Raw genomic sequence first — 19,011 nt, forward strand, 5'->3', positions numbered from 1 at the left:
TGTAAGTCAGAACAGGTACATTATTTTAATAAATGCAATTAGGACAGATGTTTGTCTCAACATATTATTAGGAAGTGTGGTGTCAGTTACTGTATAAAATCCTCACTGTGAGCTAATCACAAACAAAGCAAAAAAAAATCATGCAAAACACCCTCTCCTCCCCCCCATCAAGGCTACGTCCTGCACATGAACGAGTAGGGAAGCCCCGTTTGTATCTAGGAGTCGTCCGTATGTCGGATGTCCTTAACTCGGGGACTGCTGTATTTACTTATTCTGTACCAGCAATAAATACACATTAAAACAATTCTACATTCACCTGAAAAAGCTGTAGGCAATGTTGAGAATTATTTTTTTAAGGCTCTGTTCACATCTGCATTGTGAACAAACGTTTCCATGCTGCAACCACTCACTGCTGCCGCACTACATGCAGCATCTCACACGAAGAATTGGTTCAGAGACGTCTGGAAATACTAACCACACCAATCACCACCATAGCCTAACATTTACAGCGGAAGAAATAATATGACAGCTCCTCTAACTAGCATGGCAGCCATTTGATGTAAATGATGGGTTCTATAAGCTGTTAGGAACCCATTACACCACACTTCACAGTCACCATTGTCATCCTTAAGGATTATTTACTTTGTAGTTAAAGCAGCTGGAGAGGTCAGTGAGAATCTGATTTAAAGTTCCATTGGGACCTATTCACAATATATTCTCTTCTGTACATATCACACATTGCATAGGGAACAATCTCTAGTGTTCCAACTAATTCTTTGCTCTGCACTGCATTATTTGGCACACAAGTTTGCCATTTCTGGAAGCTCTACTATTTAATGTATTGAATGCGTCCAGTGTCACAATAGGCAGTACATGTGTATTGTCATATAATTGGGCCTGATTTATTAAAGCTCTCCAAGGCTGGAGAGAATAACCTTTCATCAATGAAGCTGGATGATCCAGAAAATCTGGAATGGATTTCTTCAAGGTTAATTGCAAATTGCTAGCAAATATTTTGAATACTGGGCCAGATCCATTCCAGGTTTTGCTGGATCACACACTGATAAAAGTGTATTCTCTCCAGCCTTGGAGAACTTTAATAAATCAGGCTCAATGTGTGGCAACCCCATGCCCTTAGTGAGTCCTCACTGCTTGTTAGCAATATGTTAAGTTTGGGCACAGTTACACTTTAGGCTAAAATTCCAAAAGTCATTATTAAAATGTGATCTTGACAAATCTGAGTCTTCGGTTTTCATTGTTAAAATATTAAAAAAGGGCATATCAATTGTTGAAAAAAACATTGACATAAATATGAATAATATATCACCAAATCCATGTATATATATCCTGAAAATGAAGATTCATACACAAATAATACCGGTCACTCAAACGGCGTTATGGTATGTGCTAGTATTACTTGAATATTAGGCAGTCACAAGTCATGGAAAGTCATGGAATAAAGATGGCAATATGAGGAAAATGTCCATCTGGTGTGTTATGTATCAAGTCAAGATCCATTTGTGTAAGAAGCCAGGCTTTGCTGCCACAAAAAGATCATGGTCTTTGTATTGGTTTCACTGTTGACTTTGTACGGTGCGGATGGCATGGGAAATAATATATGTATGTTGTGGTTTCTTGTTTTCAAAGGGCTTACACGGAGGCATTCATCATCTCTTTATATTATTATCAGACAGATTAGCCTTTCATGTCACACATTCAAATTATGTAATGCCATATTTTGTATCTTTCAGAGATTTTCAATAAGGCATTGTTCAAATTTAGAGTGGGATGTAATCTTGTTGGAATAATTAGTAGCTGCCTACACATTTAACAGTAGGACTTTCCATTAATTGAATATTTCATGCAATTGACTCATAATTGTAATACAGCTATTTAGACTCACAAATGAGTTTGGCTTGATAACAAGTACAAATTGTTATATGATTGTTAAGGGAAAACTGAGATCTCTGACAATGTGGTGTTTTGTAGAAGGGTCTGCAATACAAACACATTAAAATGAATAACTGTTAGTATATGGTATGCTATTATTGTTGCTGCAAATACCTTAAATTGTTACAACTGTTGGCTACTGATAAGAAAATTGATACTCCAAGTTTAGGATATGATCAAGATATTAGCAAACCTCTGACAGTGTATGCCTTATTACCTTACCTAAAGTTCTGAGTCACATTCATTTTTTGGTGAAACCCAGTAGGCTATAAGGCGGTGCAAAGTTTTTTTTTTAAATGGCTAGAACTTTTAAACCAGGATACTATGTGCATGGAGTTTGTATGCAAAAATAGAAATAAAAAAGTAGGCAAAGAAAAAATTTGGCTGAGTATCAACAAAGTGTATTTCCAAACTATGAGTGATATAAATAGACATTAACTGGTCTAGTTATATAAAGATGATTCCCATGCCCATTTAGAATGACATGGGATTGGGATGATAAATCGATACAGAATAAAGCTGACCGTAAACAGTTAGAACCAAAAAGAGAAGAGTGTGTAACGTCTCATAACCCAACGCGCTTCGCCTTACAGCTTCTTCAGGGGTTTATATAGACATAAGTAAATTGGGTATAGTGGTAAGAAAACGTGCCACAGTATAGATGTATCAAATATCACAAGGCTGAAGTATGAGAGAAGGCTAATTGAGGTTAGATTGTTGGATAGTGTACTTATTTGGACCTGGAGCTTTTTTAATTCTTTGTCATAGTAAAAAGCTAATTGAGGTTATATTGTAGGGTTTAGTACTTGTTTAGTACTGGTTTAGTACTGGTTTAGTACTAGGGACCTGGAGCTTACTTCTGTATTTTCTGGGTTATTAGTTGGCAAATGTTTTCAATTCATTCCAGGTTTACTGGATAACCCAGGTACTCACATGACAGTCTACCTTCACCAGAATTGAGGAGCTATAATTAGTGTTGGTGTTCGAATTCGGGTTGTCCTTATATTCGACCCGAATATGGCTGTTCGAATTCGGATGGACCCGACCCAAAAAACACGGGATTCGACTTCAAAAATTCGGGAAAAAAAAGCTTAAAAAAAAAATAAAAATTATTCCTAAATGAATTTAATTTGTATGTGTTTTTTTTTAACTTGTTTTTTTTTTTTACAGGTTATCTGACAATGACATTATGAATCATAATGTGATTGTGGGATTCCTGGACCGTGGAAACTTTGAGGTTACAGCTAATTGGAAGCAGGTGCCTTCAATTAACTGTAACCGCAGGCAATACCAGGGCAATAGAGGTTCAACGGAGATATGTATCTCCATTCATAACCTCCACTGCTCTTTGATTGGCTGAGAAATAGGAAACCCTGATGACAGCTCAAGCATCATCAGGATTTCCCTTTTCCCTTTTCCCAATCAGGGAGCAGAGCAGTCAGCAGAGCTTTACTATGCTGACAGCTCTGCTCCCCTGATCACTCCCGCAGCCCTAGAGGAGCTGGATTTAAAATAATAAAATAACCATACAGTGTTTTGTTTGTTCCGTAATACAAAAACGTTACTTTTATTTTACAGAGGGACTACTTTTATTGTAAATGAAAATCTACTGTTAATATATAACTAGGAAGCCATTCTGATGTGAAACCTCCTTCATCTGCAAAGCTTGAAATTTAATGTGTGACATGACATTACTGGAGGTTAATTGCAGTAGAGATACTGCTTTTATATTCTGCGCTTATTCAGCAATTTAGCAGTGCTAACCATCAATTTGGAAGACAGAACATAATTAAACACATGTTTATTTGCAGTCACCTTTACACTGGTCAGCAGAGCTGTAGGAAAGTAAAAAATATATATATTTAGTCATTCATAGTGAAGTGTGGTCTGAACTGCTGAACTACCTCAAAATTATTAACACTGGAACACCAATTAAAATTGTTTTTACTCTTAAGATTTACATTTTAAAATACTCCATGTGGTTTAGGATAAATGTCACTGTCACATTTTATACTTAAGTTTAAAAACATTCAAAAAGTACATGAATACAGTGCATAGATTTTCTATACTGGGACATATGAAAATGAAAATGAAAATCATCAGCATGGCTAAATGTGGCTCTATGCAATACAATACAGCTAAGCATGCCCACTTTGGTCCAAAGGACAGCGTTCCAGATGGTTTGTTCACATGCTGCCATGTTCTTTTTAGATAGAGGAGGCCTTTTTTCCTGACAACCCTTCCAAAAAATCCATAATTGTTCAGTGTTTCTCCAATTGTACTGTCATGAACTTTAACATTTAACATGCTGAGGCCTGTAGTGAATGAGATGGAGCAATTGTTTTTTTTGCAACTTTCTTGAGCATTGCATGGTCTGACCTTAAAAAGAATTTGCTGTGATGCCCACTCCTGGGAAGATTGGAAACTGGGATGTTTTTCAATTGTGAAAAATTGCCTTATACAGGTAGTCCCCGGGTTAAGGACATCTGACATACGGGCGCCTCCTAGATAAGAAAATGGCTTCCCTGCTCGCTCTGTGCTGGGCGGAAGCTGGAGGGGGAGGTGGCGGTTTGCACTTGCAGAAGAAATCTTTTGAAACAGCTGAGGTTGTGGGTGATCTTAGGGGGTGAGCTCTTTCTGCAACAGCTGCCTTTCTAAAATAATTGCTGATGTCTTTCCTCCCTGCTATTATGTTAACACACACCTGAATGCACCTAGATCAATAAACTGTCAAAACTTTTGCTTTTACATATGCATGTCATTGTATTGTATTTATGTAACTTTAGAACCTGTTAAGTATCTATGGCTTTAAAATATGTTCCAATATGCAAAAACTTGGAATTTAAAGAGGGTTTGCTTTTTACATCATACATTTCTCTCCATGTCTCTCTCTGTTTCTCCCCTCATATATATACTTCATTTTACTACCACAGATTCCTAGCCTGCGGTATTCACAGCCCTTGGAGTTTGACACTGTATTTCTGAAATATTAACAAAAAGTACATGTTCATTGTACTATAGGACTGTCTACAAAAAATATGCAACTTTTTATGCCAATAATTAGGTATTACTTAAGCTTAGATAATCAGTTGTAATGTACATTTTACACATTTAGCCTTTTTTATGCAAATATATGCCTTGTTTGTTTGTTACCAGTGCCCATCTCATGAAACCTATCTTTAATACCTACAGGCATGACGTTTGGATCCTTGACCATCATCAGCTTGGGTACTACAGAAGACACCTAGATCATCATTCCTACATCATCCTTTTCTAAATATAAATAACCTTCCCAGAAGTAGAAAGGAAAAGCTGTACAAAGTTGCTGCCAGGAAATTTTGGTATTGGGATTGAGAAGTTGGACATTGTATGAAGCCATCACCTATCTACAGAGAGAATCAATTACTATCTGAAGAAACACCAATCTCCTCCACAAGACATGTTGTATTAGTTCTCGTTTTATAAAGGGAATCTGTAGTGTATGTGAGTATACATTTTTTTCAACTTTTGTCTATTTTGATACAATTGATTGCACATATTTCAACAATTGCATGGTATATACTAATTTCTATTTTCTGTTAGTAACATCTGTCTCAGATTTAAAGTGATCTATTTATAAAGCAGTTAATCTGACATTCAGCAGACTCTCATTCTTATTCTCATCCAGAAACATTCTCTGATGCAAACATATACCAGGTCCATGTGTTTGAAAAGGCAGTGATTGATTCTCTATCAGAGAACGGTGCTGAATGTCAAATTAATTTCTTTATCAAGAGACCCCAATAAAAAGAACCTATTTACCGTCAAGTGCAGAATTAAACAGGTGAATGTTTTCTGGTTTTCAGTTCATCTTGTGATGTTTTAAATTGGTAGTGTGGTTCAAAGTGAATTGCTTTGCAGAAACCTCTGGATATAAAGTGAAGGTAAACCCAAAAAGCTTTACCATGTTAATATAATTTCAAGAGTAATTTTAATTATTTTAAACTCCACAGGTATAATAAAAAAGTAAAAAATGTTGATTGCGCTTTGAGGAATCTTGTTCAGCACATCTTTTGGGGTGACAAAACTATATCTTCCAGTTGTTGTCATTTGTTGTGTTGTTGTTGGCTCCTGATGAAAACTACATATAGCCACAATGGTTCCCTTGGCATGGTCCACTATTGCCATAAAAAAACTTGCCATGAAACCATTGCTGGAGATAGTGTGGAAGGTTGGTGCAAAGAAGCTTCAATAGATCTTTAAAACAAGATTCAAATGTTTAGTTAGGATTTTTACTTACCTTAAGTAAGATGGAATCTGGGAATTAAATGTGTATTTGCTTTTTTCCAACTGATAAAAGCAAGAAGGACTTTGAGGTTATTCAGTTGATTTTTAAAAATCAGAAGAGGGATCTGAAAAATGTATTTTTGACAGTTGATGTCTAGACCAGTTTGTGGTTTTTGGTATATATTACCTAAAGAAATCCCCTTTCTGCTGCTTTATATATCACATTACATTTTGTTTTTTGGCCTATTTTTAGGGGACATATAAATATTTAACTATATACTAACTATATAATAACTTTTCAGTTGATATTTTTTAGTACCAGTGTTTACCCTAGAATGTGCTTTAGCTAAATTACCGGGGGAATCACAATTGCTTATGGGTTTCAGAAGTATTTTGTCTAATAGCATACTCTCAGTTTCATTGCTGTGCTTCACAACAGAATCTTATTAAAAAAATTCCTTCTTCCTTTAAAAGAAGATACTTCAGGCCATTTATGTGCTGGTATTTTATAAAATGTGTAACACCCTTGTTTCCAATTTATTTGAAGTTTATGTGAAGAAATGCCAACAAAATTATTATTTTTTAGGCTGTATTTCTACCATATATTTTCATCTGCAAGGTCTACTACTTGGTAAATAAAGTGGAAAATATATTTTTCAAGTTGTGTATTTCTACTGCTACCTAGGCATTCTATTGGTCACATAGATAATGCTGTATATTTTAGGCTTAAAAATAAAAATCATTGGTAATATTTTTACTAAAGAGGTACTGCTATAAAGAAAAAAACCCCACAATATTTACAGAGCATCTATTCATTACTTGGTTGACATATTATTTTGCTGTTGGTAGATCTTTAGGGAATGCTGTTAGTAGATTCATAGGGAATGAACATTTAAATTGCTACAATAGTGTTTTTTAACTCTATATTGTCTTTGTAATACAGCAACACATAAAAATTGATAAATTAAAAGAATTTCAATCTGTTTGTTACAAAGGACAAGAGGGCGCTCTTTGCGTCTGGAGGAAAAGAAGTTTAAGCTCCGGATAAGGAAGGGATTCTTGACTGTAAGGTCTTTGAAAATGTGGAATAAGCTCTCTCAGGAAGTAGTTTCAGCTAATACTATAGATCACAGTTCCCCAACCCCCAGGCTGTGGCCCACTAGTGGCTGTATGACAGGCACTAGTGGGCCGGTGCACCCACCAGCAGGGTCGGGGGAAGGACCCCCCTTAGGGGGCACACCGGCCAAGGCCGCGGACCACGTCCCTGGAGACATCGCAGGCTCAGGGTGGTGGGCGGGTTGTGTTTCTGAACACACAGGCTCAGACCTGTGATGGGAGAGTGGGCAGTTCTGGCATCATGATATCACTCTGGGGGGAAGTTTCCTTTCCTTTGAGTGACGTTCGGCTCCCTGCACATGTGCGGTCCAGAGCTGTGCATTTAGTGGTCCGCGACCTGCAAAAGGTTGGGGACCACTGTTATAGATTTATTTAAGGAAAAGTTGGATGCTTTTCTAGAAGCACAGAATATAACTGGGTATTAAGGGCTTAGGATAACAGACTGTTGATCCAGGGAACATCCGATTGCCTCATGGAATCAGGAAGGAATTTTTTTCCTCTGTTATAGCAAATTGTACCAGGGTTTATTTTGCCTTCCTCTGGATCAACTATGTCCATAGGGTTTTATATCTGGGATATGATTATTTCCCTAGTGGTTGAACTTGAATTATATCTTTTTTTCAACCTGACTTACTATGTACCTATGTTTTTTTTTTTTAAACTTGGCTTTTAGGGTAAAAAATAGTATATTTACTATTTTTTTACTGAAAGGAAATTTTTTTTAAGAGCCCTGTAAAGCATTTAGAATAAAACTCCCAACAAATGAAAATGTGTTTTTTTTACATTTCAGAATAAGGTGAAATTACATTTACAAACTAATTTTTTACTATTTTTTTTTACACTATAATGAAATATTTTATTAATAGACGAGGTGTAAAAATATTGGCAATGGTGATATACATAGAGAAATAGAAAGCAACAAGAAATATGAAGCACAACGACCGGTACCAATTGTACCGAATTGTCAAATAATCACAGGTAACAATCAGATGTTCCGATATAGAACAGAATCACATTGAACATCATAAAAGAGAACAAAGTAGGCAAAGTAGAGAAGGAAATGGAAGGAAGGGAAAACAACACATGGAAGGCAGGAGGTATTGAGGGAAAAAGGAGAGGAGGAGGAAAGAGAAGGGACAGTCAAAAGCAATAAATAAAACCATGAAAAATCATAAAATAGGTTCAGATAGAAAAAGAGTATGATCAAAGGAGGGTGGAGAGAATTTCTGAACCTAAGGCGATCCTGTATCAGGATCCAGGGGAACTCAAGGCTTTCACTAAAGTTATTTTGGCAGCTGTTAGGATATGTTGCACAAGACGCAATTAAAGGGAGAACAACATGGTCAGTTTGAGATTAAACAAGGCATATTCGGGGTCCTTAGGTATACTTTAACGAAAGAGGGGGGTTTGGAGGGAGAAGATCTGCAAATAAAAATCAGATTCTACCAGGCATTCCCACCAAATATGTATAAAAGAGCCCAAATGTGGGCTACAAGAACATTTTGGGGACCCTAGTAGGTACCAAATATCAATGAGTCTGTAGTTTATAGTAAGCTTCCAGGGCATTAAAACTAATAGAACAATTTATTATGTGACCAAATACGTGTCCAGTCATTATCAGTCACGAAGTCGCCCAAGTCATTTTGCCATTTATGAACATAAGAAGGAGACGACAAGATCACAGAAAGTAACATAGTATATAATGTCAAGATAAGATTCCTAGAGTTAGGGTTTCCTTGCAGATGCCTTCAAGAAAAGCCTGGGGTAAAGGAAGGCAGGTGCACAGTTTTAAGTATAACGTTTCTAATTTGCAGGTAATGAAAATATGCGGCAAGAGGGAGACGATAAGTGTTTCCTAAATAGCAAAATAGATGGAGACCAAAAGGCGTTATAATATTACAGGGACGTGAACACTAAACAATGAGAAAAATTATTAGAATATTTATACAACTGTTATGAGTATGATAATACATAAATCATGGAATTTTCTGACCTGTATGCTTGCCTTCAGCCACCTAAACCATGTTATGGGATTGGTCCAGTGTATGATTTTAAAACCTACTAGGCGGGGACTTTAATGAAAACAATACGCAAGAAACTAATGAATATATCAAACAGTTGGTAATCATATGAGTTAGGTAAAGAAAAAAAAACAGTCCAATATATAAAAAATCTTCCTAATAAAATCGAAATAGAAAACTAGAAAATGTTATCGATTAGTTATTTTATGTGAATACAGTGCATCTGTTAACATGACTTTTACTTTACTAGCCTGAGCTGCAAGCACTCACCCAACCCTAGCTAACTCAAGTGGTAATTGGCCCCTAACCTAACCTAATATATCCAGGACTGTTATAAAGCATTTTTACTTTAAACATTATGCAGAATTATTTTCCCTTGTTCATAGTAGTGTTTTTTCATCACCTGCCTATCTTCTTCTGTGGGAAATCAATAAAGTGGTCAATACAATGTAATATAAAATCATAACAATTCCCTTGTTGCACTGAGAAAGGCCAGCCCTATGGAATGACAGGAATCTTCTTATAGGTATTACTGATCCTATATGAGTTAATGCCAAGAAACCAAGCATATTAACATTAGTCAATAAAACCTGAGGGAATAATGGGAATATAACTTACTGGAGAGCCACCAGTTTGGCACAGAGAATTAGTACCCGGTGAAAGATTGCTTTTTTTAAAAGTAAAAATCTAAAAAAAGCTTTTCTGTCCCTGTAGCCAGTGTTTGCTTGGAGGAAAATTGTATTGAAGGAATTCCTTCAGCCAAAAAAGAAATGTGTTTTACTCTGATGTGGGCTGGTGTGCAACAGCAGAAGCTGAAGGAAGTGACGGTGGCGGATGAACCTCCAAAACATGTTTATGTTACTCAATAATGTAAATATACTTAGATATTTTTCAGATTATATCATTTGCAGTTAGCTTACTCCTGCTGCTGTTTGAAGGCATAATGACTCCCTACAACAGCAGTTTCATGTGGCTGCTGCAAATGCCGATATGGACAATACATTTTATTTCTTGCTATATAATATATTGTGGTATTAATCGGTCAGTGGTGATGCCAATAGTGTCTGTATTTTGTTTAAATAAGTGATAAACATCAGAAAGCCTTTTTAAGGTCCAAATCAGTGGTCACCAACCTTTTCGACTACACGGACCACTAAATTCACCGAACTCGGACTTTGCATGCGCGGGGAGCCGTGTGTCACTCACGGGAAGAAACTTCCTCCAAAGTGAATTGATCATAACAGAACCCACTCACTCTCCTATCACAGGCTCAGACCTGCTTGCTAAGTTTGGGGGGGGGGGGACAGTAGCACAGGGCTGTAGACGCAACAAAAGTTGTATGTGTTGTATGTGCATATAAGTTTTTGGATACCACCCGAAATAACATACCAGACACATAGAAGAGCATTATTATGGCCAACTAAATTAATCTGGAATGCTGGCTGAGCCTGCAAACCAAATAATCTAAGGGCCATTAGTTATGGGTACAGGGACTAAAGAGCAGTGAACGACCTAGTTATGGCACCTATGCTATCTGCTTTCTGAGATTTATGCTGGTGGTGGTATAAAGAGTAAATGGTAATAAAGTAGTGTCTCTTTGCCAAAAGATTAATGTATTTGGTTGAAATTAGTAAAGCATGGCAATATAGTGCTTTAAAGTAGTTTCCTTTTCTCAGCCTCCAGAAACATTATTGGTAATAGTGGCAATATTCCTGATTTGTTTTAAGCAGAATAATGAAAATATTTAAGATTAACTAAACTAAAACTAGCAAGTAATAGTTTACTTTTTACTAGTTTGTATAAAAAAACAAAAATATATCACAGATTTAATGGACATTATGTGAAAATTATTAGGAAAGTAGAGATATATAAGGAAACAGATATAAAAACAGATATAAGTGGACATATAACCATTTAAAATATCTTGTTTTTTATTCATCATTTCTAGACGTTTTTCGAATAGACAATGTAAAAAAAATTTAAACTTTTGAAACTTTAGCTAACACAAGTCTCACATTACAAAAAAACAAGTGTTTGTGCTGGTTAGTCAGCTATCATGTGCTATGTAAGACAACACGGCTGTCCAAAGAGGAAAACACAGAAAATGAAACACAGATGTGGAATGTTACACACACAGAAATATTGTTTTCAGGTAGATGGTTTTATAGTTTTTAAAAGCCATGACTTTTGTAATATAGGCATTTTAAATATACTGTAACTGATGTTTGTTTCTCCCTTTAAGATAATTAAATCCTATATATGTATAACAGCTTTGTGGTCATGCAAAACTGTTTAATTGATTGGGAAATCACAGACTGAGCACGGTGTTCTGGAACTTTGTTGTAATGATTTATATGAGCACTAACTTTGTAAATATTTTTTATACTGTACATTGTTGTGCTTTCTAATGGTCACCTTGGCAGTGCTTTTCCATGTTCATTCTGCGTTTGCTAATTTAGTTAAGCAAAAAAAAAAACAGTTTCCATAAGTGGAAAGGATGACAACGTATTTTGGAAGGATGTAGGCACAACGAATCATACTGAAATTAGAGTTACCTGATTATCTCTGAAGGTTCTGACCTGGAACAGAAACATTAAAAGTTCGATATGAAGTTAGAATTTTATGATCAGTCTACTTGTGCCAACTTATACTATTTAATCAATTGGAATTGTATGAAAGGTTTTACTTATTTTTGTAAGTATTCAACAGAATTTGTTGCTCAGACTGCAAAATTTGAGGTTGAATATATTCTTGGGATTCCTAGCATGAGAACCAGACACACTTAATAAACCTTTATAGACCAAAACTAACTTACATGTTATAGCATTATTGGCTGTTGTAAATTTGTTTTACTCCCTTTGTTTTTTTATTGTTCCCACAATGCTCAGCCAAACAGAATCAGTGGTCTAGAAATGTATATACGGTATTTTTAGTAAACAGAGCTTCCCAGCTTCAAAGAATAGAATGAAAACAATAAATGTGAGCATGCCATTAAGCTAGAAATCTTGCATCGTTTGTTCCCTCCAACTGTTTTGTGAATAAACATGAAATCACAGCCTCAACTAACTGTTAGTAACTGGCAGTGCATGCTGAGACTTGGCCAGGTGGCTGACTTTTGCTACCAAACATGTCATTGCTATGATATGAGTTTAGAGAAACAAAACAAGCGTTTCTTTCTACTTCACCCTGTACATTATTTTATACTAAATGCCAAAGAATGTCATAGTAACAAAGTCAATGTCAAAATCAACAAAAAAAAGGCAGTGTTATAATTCCAAACTTTTTGAGATGAGATAAATTGTCCCTGCCAAATTCTCAATTACTTCCATCATTTGAGAAAACAAATTAAGTGATCAGTGCTTTATACAAATATGTGAATATGCTGGCAGCCTCAACCAATTTTTAAGTAAAAAAATAAATACAAGACTATGTCTGCAATAATGGCCCACACCCATTAAGTAAACTTAAACTAATTTTTTTACCTTACATAAAAGGGTAGTCAACCCTTGTATATGAGATAAAAATTACATTCTTTTTTAAAGGAGTTTAAAATCACTTTAAAAAAAAAAAAAGGTAAAGCCCCTACCTTTTTGTCTTTATTGCCACTGTGATAAAGACAGAATGGCAGCGCAGAGTCTTCTGGAATACATATGTCAGGCAACCCAGGAGACTTCTGCACATGCCCGGTTTCTTCAAAGGGGAAAAAGAAAATACCGATCTCACGGGTGCACAGTGAGATTGGCACTGTTTTTTTTCCCCATGTACCGCAGACTATGTAACCCGATCACATGCCTGTGCAGTTATCTAGAGATGTAGGCAGAAGGCGGAAGGGAAAGAAGATGACGGCACCTGGCACTTCCTCCAAAGATGGATTCCAGGACGACCCAATACAGAAAACCTCCGCAGGGATTGACAAATCTGCAAAAGTAAAGGTGAGTGTTTTTTTTTTAGTTTACTTCTGCTTTCATCATCTTTGGGCATTGAAAATAAGCAATATAACAATTTCAGAACGCATATGGGTCTGTAGCACCCTGCTAGTATCTAAACCATAGACATGCTTAGCACTGTAGTCTCACCGTGTTTTCACCACAATATGCATTGGAACTTGTTGGTCAGAAACCAAAGTTTACTGTATACTGTTAGGACTAGGGAGGACGAGGAGGAATGGAGCAGGAATGAGGAGTCTGGTTTGTGTGGGAAAAAAGGGAATCAGTCCTGGTGTGGGGAAGACGATGCTTCAATGTGTGTAAGGAGTGCAGCATCCCAGCAACTGGCAAGACCGTCTGCTGAATCATCTACCAGGAAGGCAGAAACCCCTTCATTTTCCTCCAAGTGCCGTTCCCCTTTGCCTGTTAGTATCCTGTTTTGCCTACAAGTCGGACATCTTTGCCTTGGTTACAGAGATAGGAAAGTGATTCTACCCATGCTTTACGAGTCAGTTAAACATTCTATTGCTCTGTGCTGCTGAGACACATCATTGGAAGGAAGACTGTTCATAAAACCAACCAGTTCTATAAATACTGATGCTGCAGAACTGATTTAGTGTTACCACTGCTGACTGTCAGTCATTCTTTTCTAAATGCGGATGGTTTCAGTATTGCCTATTAAGCAGTGTGACACTTCTATGGAAGTACCACAGTGTTCAGCCTGTGCTATCCCTTTGTAAACCCTGGAACAGTCAATTAGAAGTGCTGTTCCAAGTTGTCCTGCTACTTAAATAGGGCCCCCAGCATGTTGATTCATAAAACTGCCGTTTGGTAAACTTTGTTCATGGGGCTGTGATTAGCTGGATAGTAGCATTACTGGGGTAGCCAATCAGCAATTCTTGTCTGGGTTTATGTAACCAATTACTGGTTATTGTGTTGTTACATTACCAACGGTGTCCATTAATATTGTTTCTGCTGTGCTTAGTAATCTTTATTTTCAGCCAATTACAAATAAAACCAGACTTTGCCATTTGCACTGCCATCTGCTTGTTTTCACTGGAAGTTTGGGTGTCACCAGGTTGGGTTGGAGCGATTACATTCACAGCTAACAGCCAAGGACGGGCTACAGGTCTATAAAGGTTCAATTAATGAATGTGTTTACCAAAGATTCCTTTACTTTTCACCCCATAGTTATCCGTTTTACGTTAGAAAAGTTAATTAACCTCTGCATAAATGTGTTGTAACTCGTAGATAAACTTATACTTTTAATAAAATGTAATACTTTTCATTACTGAAGCCAGTAAAATAAAACACTACTTTTATTTTTGCAATATTTCCTGAAAAAATGCACAAAAGTTTGTTTCAGTTATTCAGTCATCATCAAGAATCTGATTTCAGTTCACTCAGATTCCTGTTTAGTAGGCTTTATCTAGTTCAGGGACAAATTTCCCATTAGATGGCACAATTAACTATCTTTTTATGACATCCTTTGTGTAGAATTCATAATTCTTTATTGGACAGGTGGTAGGAGGCAGCAGTGTTGCATTGTTTGTTTGTGTGTGTATATATATATATATATATATATATATATATATATATATATATATATATATATATATATATATATATATAAATTTATATATATATATGTATCGTTTTGGAACTCTACTGGTTACCAGAAAGTGTGCTCATATAGCTTTGTAGACTTAAAAAGAGGACTGTTTGTTGAGGAAAACAGGTAGGAGGAATTGAAGTCCAAAGTAAGTAGGTACTATGCTGCTATAGTTTTGTCTTGGGTATCTTAATATGTATGACTATCTTTGCATATTCATCATCTGTTGAATCTTTGCAACACATCCAGCTTTATTTATTTAGGAGGGTTGATCATAAGGTCATAGCTGCCTGGCACAATGATTCTCACTTGAGCATAGGTCTGTTACTTGCATGCATGCATATTAATGCAGGGGATTGTTCCTGAAAAATGAAAATGCAGGTGATTAAGTTAGCAAAAATATTAACTAGAATAAAACATGTATAAGATTTCTCAGCACAAATTGGAGAGTATTTTATGTAGCTACTTGTAAAATAAACCAAAAACTTATTTTCTCACTTTTTTCTTACATCTTAACCACAATGGAGAATATATATTTTTAGCTTAATGGATTATTTGTTCCGGATGAACTGATTTAAATTTTTAATTGCTTTTTACTAGTTTCATTTACTTAATTGTTCATGGATCAACACAACTCTGCACTGTGCCCATCGACCATTAACATTGTGCATGTCTTACAACAAAAAGTTGCCAGAATACTTGCTCTTTATATTATACAGCTCATATCTTTTGAGGGAAATCCTTCTTGGACGTATTAAATTTGTCCTGCATATAGGATTATTTATAATTTTTAAAAGTAATAATAGAAAAGAATTTTAAAACAGATGTACAGTTTATATTTTCAGCTTCACTCCAATGCTCTCATGAGATCACAATTTTTAGGGGATAATTCTAAAACCTGAATCATTTTTGCATGATTAAATATATATATTATTTATATTATATATAATATTTTTCACAAAGCTTTCTGGCCATCTTAATATTAGTGCTAGTAACTGACAATCCAACGTGCCAATTTTCAAAGTAAACAGGCGTTGGTGCATGTTTAAAATGATATTTAATGTTTTTTGTAAATATTTGCCAAATGTAAGTAAAGCCTAATAGAAAAAAGTAAAAAATGTTTATGACCAAAGGTATTGTAAGGACAAGCCTTTAAATATTTCAGGCTCTGCCTGGTTACCCTTTACATTTTCTAAAAAGGAACCAAATTTATGGTAGTGGAGTAAAGGTATATCCTCTCCTAAAGCCCCTCAGTACAATGCCTGGGGTTTTTTGACCTATTGAGGGGCCACATGAGAATTGTGGGTTATTTCTACTTTGAAAAGGTCAGTGTTTGGTTAGCTTGATGTGTTGCTCTGGTGATTAGTGATAGAAATAAAATGATAAAAATAGAAGATATTTTCCTGATATGCGATGTTTGCTCTTATATGACATTTTTGTTTTGTATTTTATTTGGTACATATTTATATCATGTAAGTATCAAGGTAAATAAACATTGAAACATTGTCACAGGTATGCAATATTTATAACTAATGCTCATGTTTAACAATATATTAATAAATGCATTTAAATTGTAATTCAGCCCATTATGATGTAGTATATGAATAATTTGTATAAGAAGTGAGGATCAGTTTAGCTGGTACAGTCCCCTTCCATCACCTGACCAAGGACCTGGACCCATCCAGGAAAATTACCTGTCCATAGAGATATATGAAAAACCTAAAAACATGTAACATAAGCAGCTTATGTTTCAGTTTGGATTTTAAACTAATAAAGCAATTATTAACAGATCTATGTAAATCTTTTTTGCTATAAAGCATAGAAAAAAAATATAGGCTACTTTCAGACTAGTGGTAAAAACACTATACCTATTATTTCCAGGTGCTTACTATCCACAGCTAGCTGTCTTAGAGTTGTTTAGGAAAAATGCATAGGTTTTTGCATGTGTTTGCAAATTCCTATGCAAGCATTTCTAGGCATTCCTATGTATTTTTAACGTCTTACCCTTATTCTTGAAACCAGAATCTCCAATAAGTTTGGGACATTCCTATATAGGGAATTGTACAATGAGTCCATGTGCCCCCTTTCTATCCATAAGGCCCTCTGGAATCGTTGTGCCAAAGAAGGCACTATGTAGCTTGTTCCTGTTTGCCAAAAACCAGACCTGTCCCCACCAGTGGAACGGACTATTGTTAGGCGAGAGGGCCTCATCCGCACAACATGACTCATGTGCCGTGGAGGTCTGTGAGTGGGGAATGTATTATAATCTGGAAGCCCATTTAATTGTAAGACCCCCAGATATCCACTCCTTACCTTGGGAATTTAGTTGGGGTTACATAGTACCACCTTCACATTCCCAGAAAGAGTTAATGCAGAACTAAAAACAATACACAAAATGTAAAAGAATCTTCTTTTTTAACTAATCCTTACCTTTGCAGGATCCAACAATATTTAAATAGACAATCCTCCGATAATCAATGTAACACTGGCCACTCACTGCTGCCCAATAATAACAGCCATATGTATACATTTATAAACATTTCTTACACCTAGTGGCCAATTATCAAAGGAGCACAACAGTAAATGCTTTATCTTCCAATTATTTAAAAAGCTGATACAAATAACCTGTATATTTTTTCTTTTAGTACAAACATGATCTTAGTGTGTTTATAATCCTGAAATTTACAGACAAAATAAAACAAAACTAAAAAAAAATCAAAAATCAATTCTAGTTTGGCCAGTGTCAGACATTAAAAAAAACAGTATTACTGAGTATTGATGTGAATAAAATGATGCTCAGCAGGTTAGGAAGCCTACTTCTATTGATTGTTCTCTTTCCCTGTCAGCATATTTTTTGTTTGGACATCAAAACTTCAGTTGGGGTATTTGGCTTTGTGTGCTGCTTCCTTTACATCAGGGGTCCCCAACCCCCAGTCCACTGCCCACAGAGCACGGAGACCAGCAGTGGTCAGGGGAAGGATCCTGCTTGGGGAGGAAGGAGGGAGCCCTGGACCATGTCTCCCGTATGGATCGCAGGCTCATGGCATTGGACGGGTTGTGTCTCTGGACCTGAGATGGGAGATTGGGCAGGTTCTGCCATTATGACATTACTCAGGGGACAGTTTCTTCCCCTTTGAGTGATACACGGCTCCTGCGCATGCACGGTCTGGGAGTCCGTAGATTTATTGGTCCGCAAGCTCCAAAAGGTTACATGTCAAAGCTCCGGTGTAAAAGGGGGTGCAAGAGGCTGATACCAGATAAAACTTAGCTTCATATACTAGTTACTTTTAAAAAATTATAATGATGTTTTTGCTTTATCATTTTATCATACCTGTCTTGGTTAGTGTTTTTTGTCTTTGTGACAGCTTATCGAAAAATAAAGTATTTAAAGGATGAAAATCTTGTGATCTATATTTGACAAAACTGTAAACTTAAGTTTCAGAAAAGACAATCATGTCCCCAGTCCATCCGATGTGTAATGTTCAATGCATACCTGCTAAATTGTTTGGAAGGAGGGACCTACACGCCAATGTACGTGAGGCAGAATGAGGCAGGAAACATTTTCCATTGCCTGGAATTGTTAGAGTTTTGCCAGAATACTCCAGATTCTGATAAATCAGCATGCTCTTTAGGCTGCAGGTATGTGCAAGTACCCCCACCAGCTTTTGACGGAGTTGCTTTAAAAGCTTTAGGCTAGTGTAAATAACTGGCAAACCATTTTGTCTTCCTTTGTGCCTGTTACAAGCTCACTGTTAATGACTAATAACATTTAGGTTGTAATTTAGTGATTTTGATAGATATAAATTATTTAATACTAACACTTATGTAAATTGTCATGTTACTAAATGATACAATTAATTTAATTTGAATTGAAATGATGAAAACTCTTTCATCAAATTATACAATTGATTTAATTATTATGGTTTCTAAAAATAAATCACTTGAGGGTAGTTTACTTTTCATTAGTCTAAAGCTTTACAAACTGAGGTCAATGTAATAAACAATATATTCATTCTTAGTGTAAGGAACGTACCTGTCCAGTGAGCCCGTGGAGTCCCTGGGGATCACAGCTGGAGAGGGAGGCTGCTGCCCTGCTCACAGCGTGTCTCTCCCTGCAGGC

General features: G+C 36.1%; 1 protein-coding gene across 3 annotated transcripts in view; it reads left to right on the forward strand.

Annotated features, from left to right (window-relative positions):
* GULP1 (GULP PTB domain containing engulfment adaptor 1) overlaps positions 1 to 19,011 on the forward strand; it is a 234,068-nt gene that overhangs the window by 64,397 nt on the left and 150,660 nt on the right. For all 3 annotated transcript variants that reach the window (XM_072418794.1, XM_072418793.1, XM_072418795.1), the window contains exon 2: positions 5,143 to 5,433. The gene's annotated coding sequence lies outside the window, so the exon portion shown is untranslated. The remainder of the gene's footprint in view (positions 1 to 5,142; positions 5,434 to 19,011) is intronic.

The sequence above is a fragment of the Pyxicephalus adspersus genome, chromosome 7, assembly GCF_032062135.1.
Source record: "Pyxicephalus adspersus chromosome 7, UCB_Pads_2.0, whole genome shotgun sequence".
Classification (NCBI taxonomy): domain Eukaryota; kingdom Metazoa; phylum Chordata; class Amphibia; order Anura; family Pyxicephalidae; genus Pyxicephalus; species Pyxicephalus adspersus.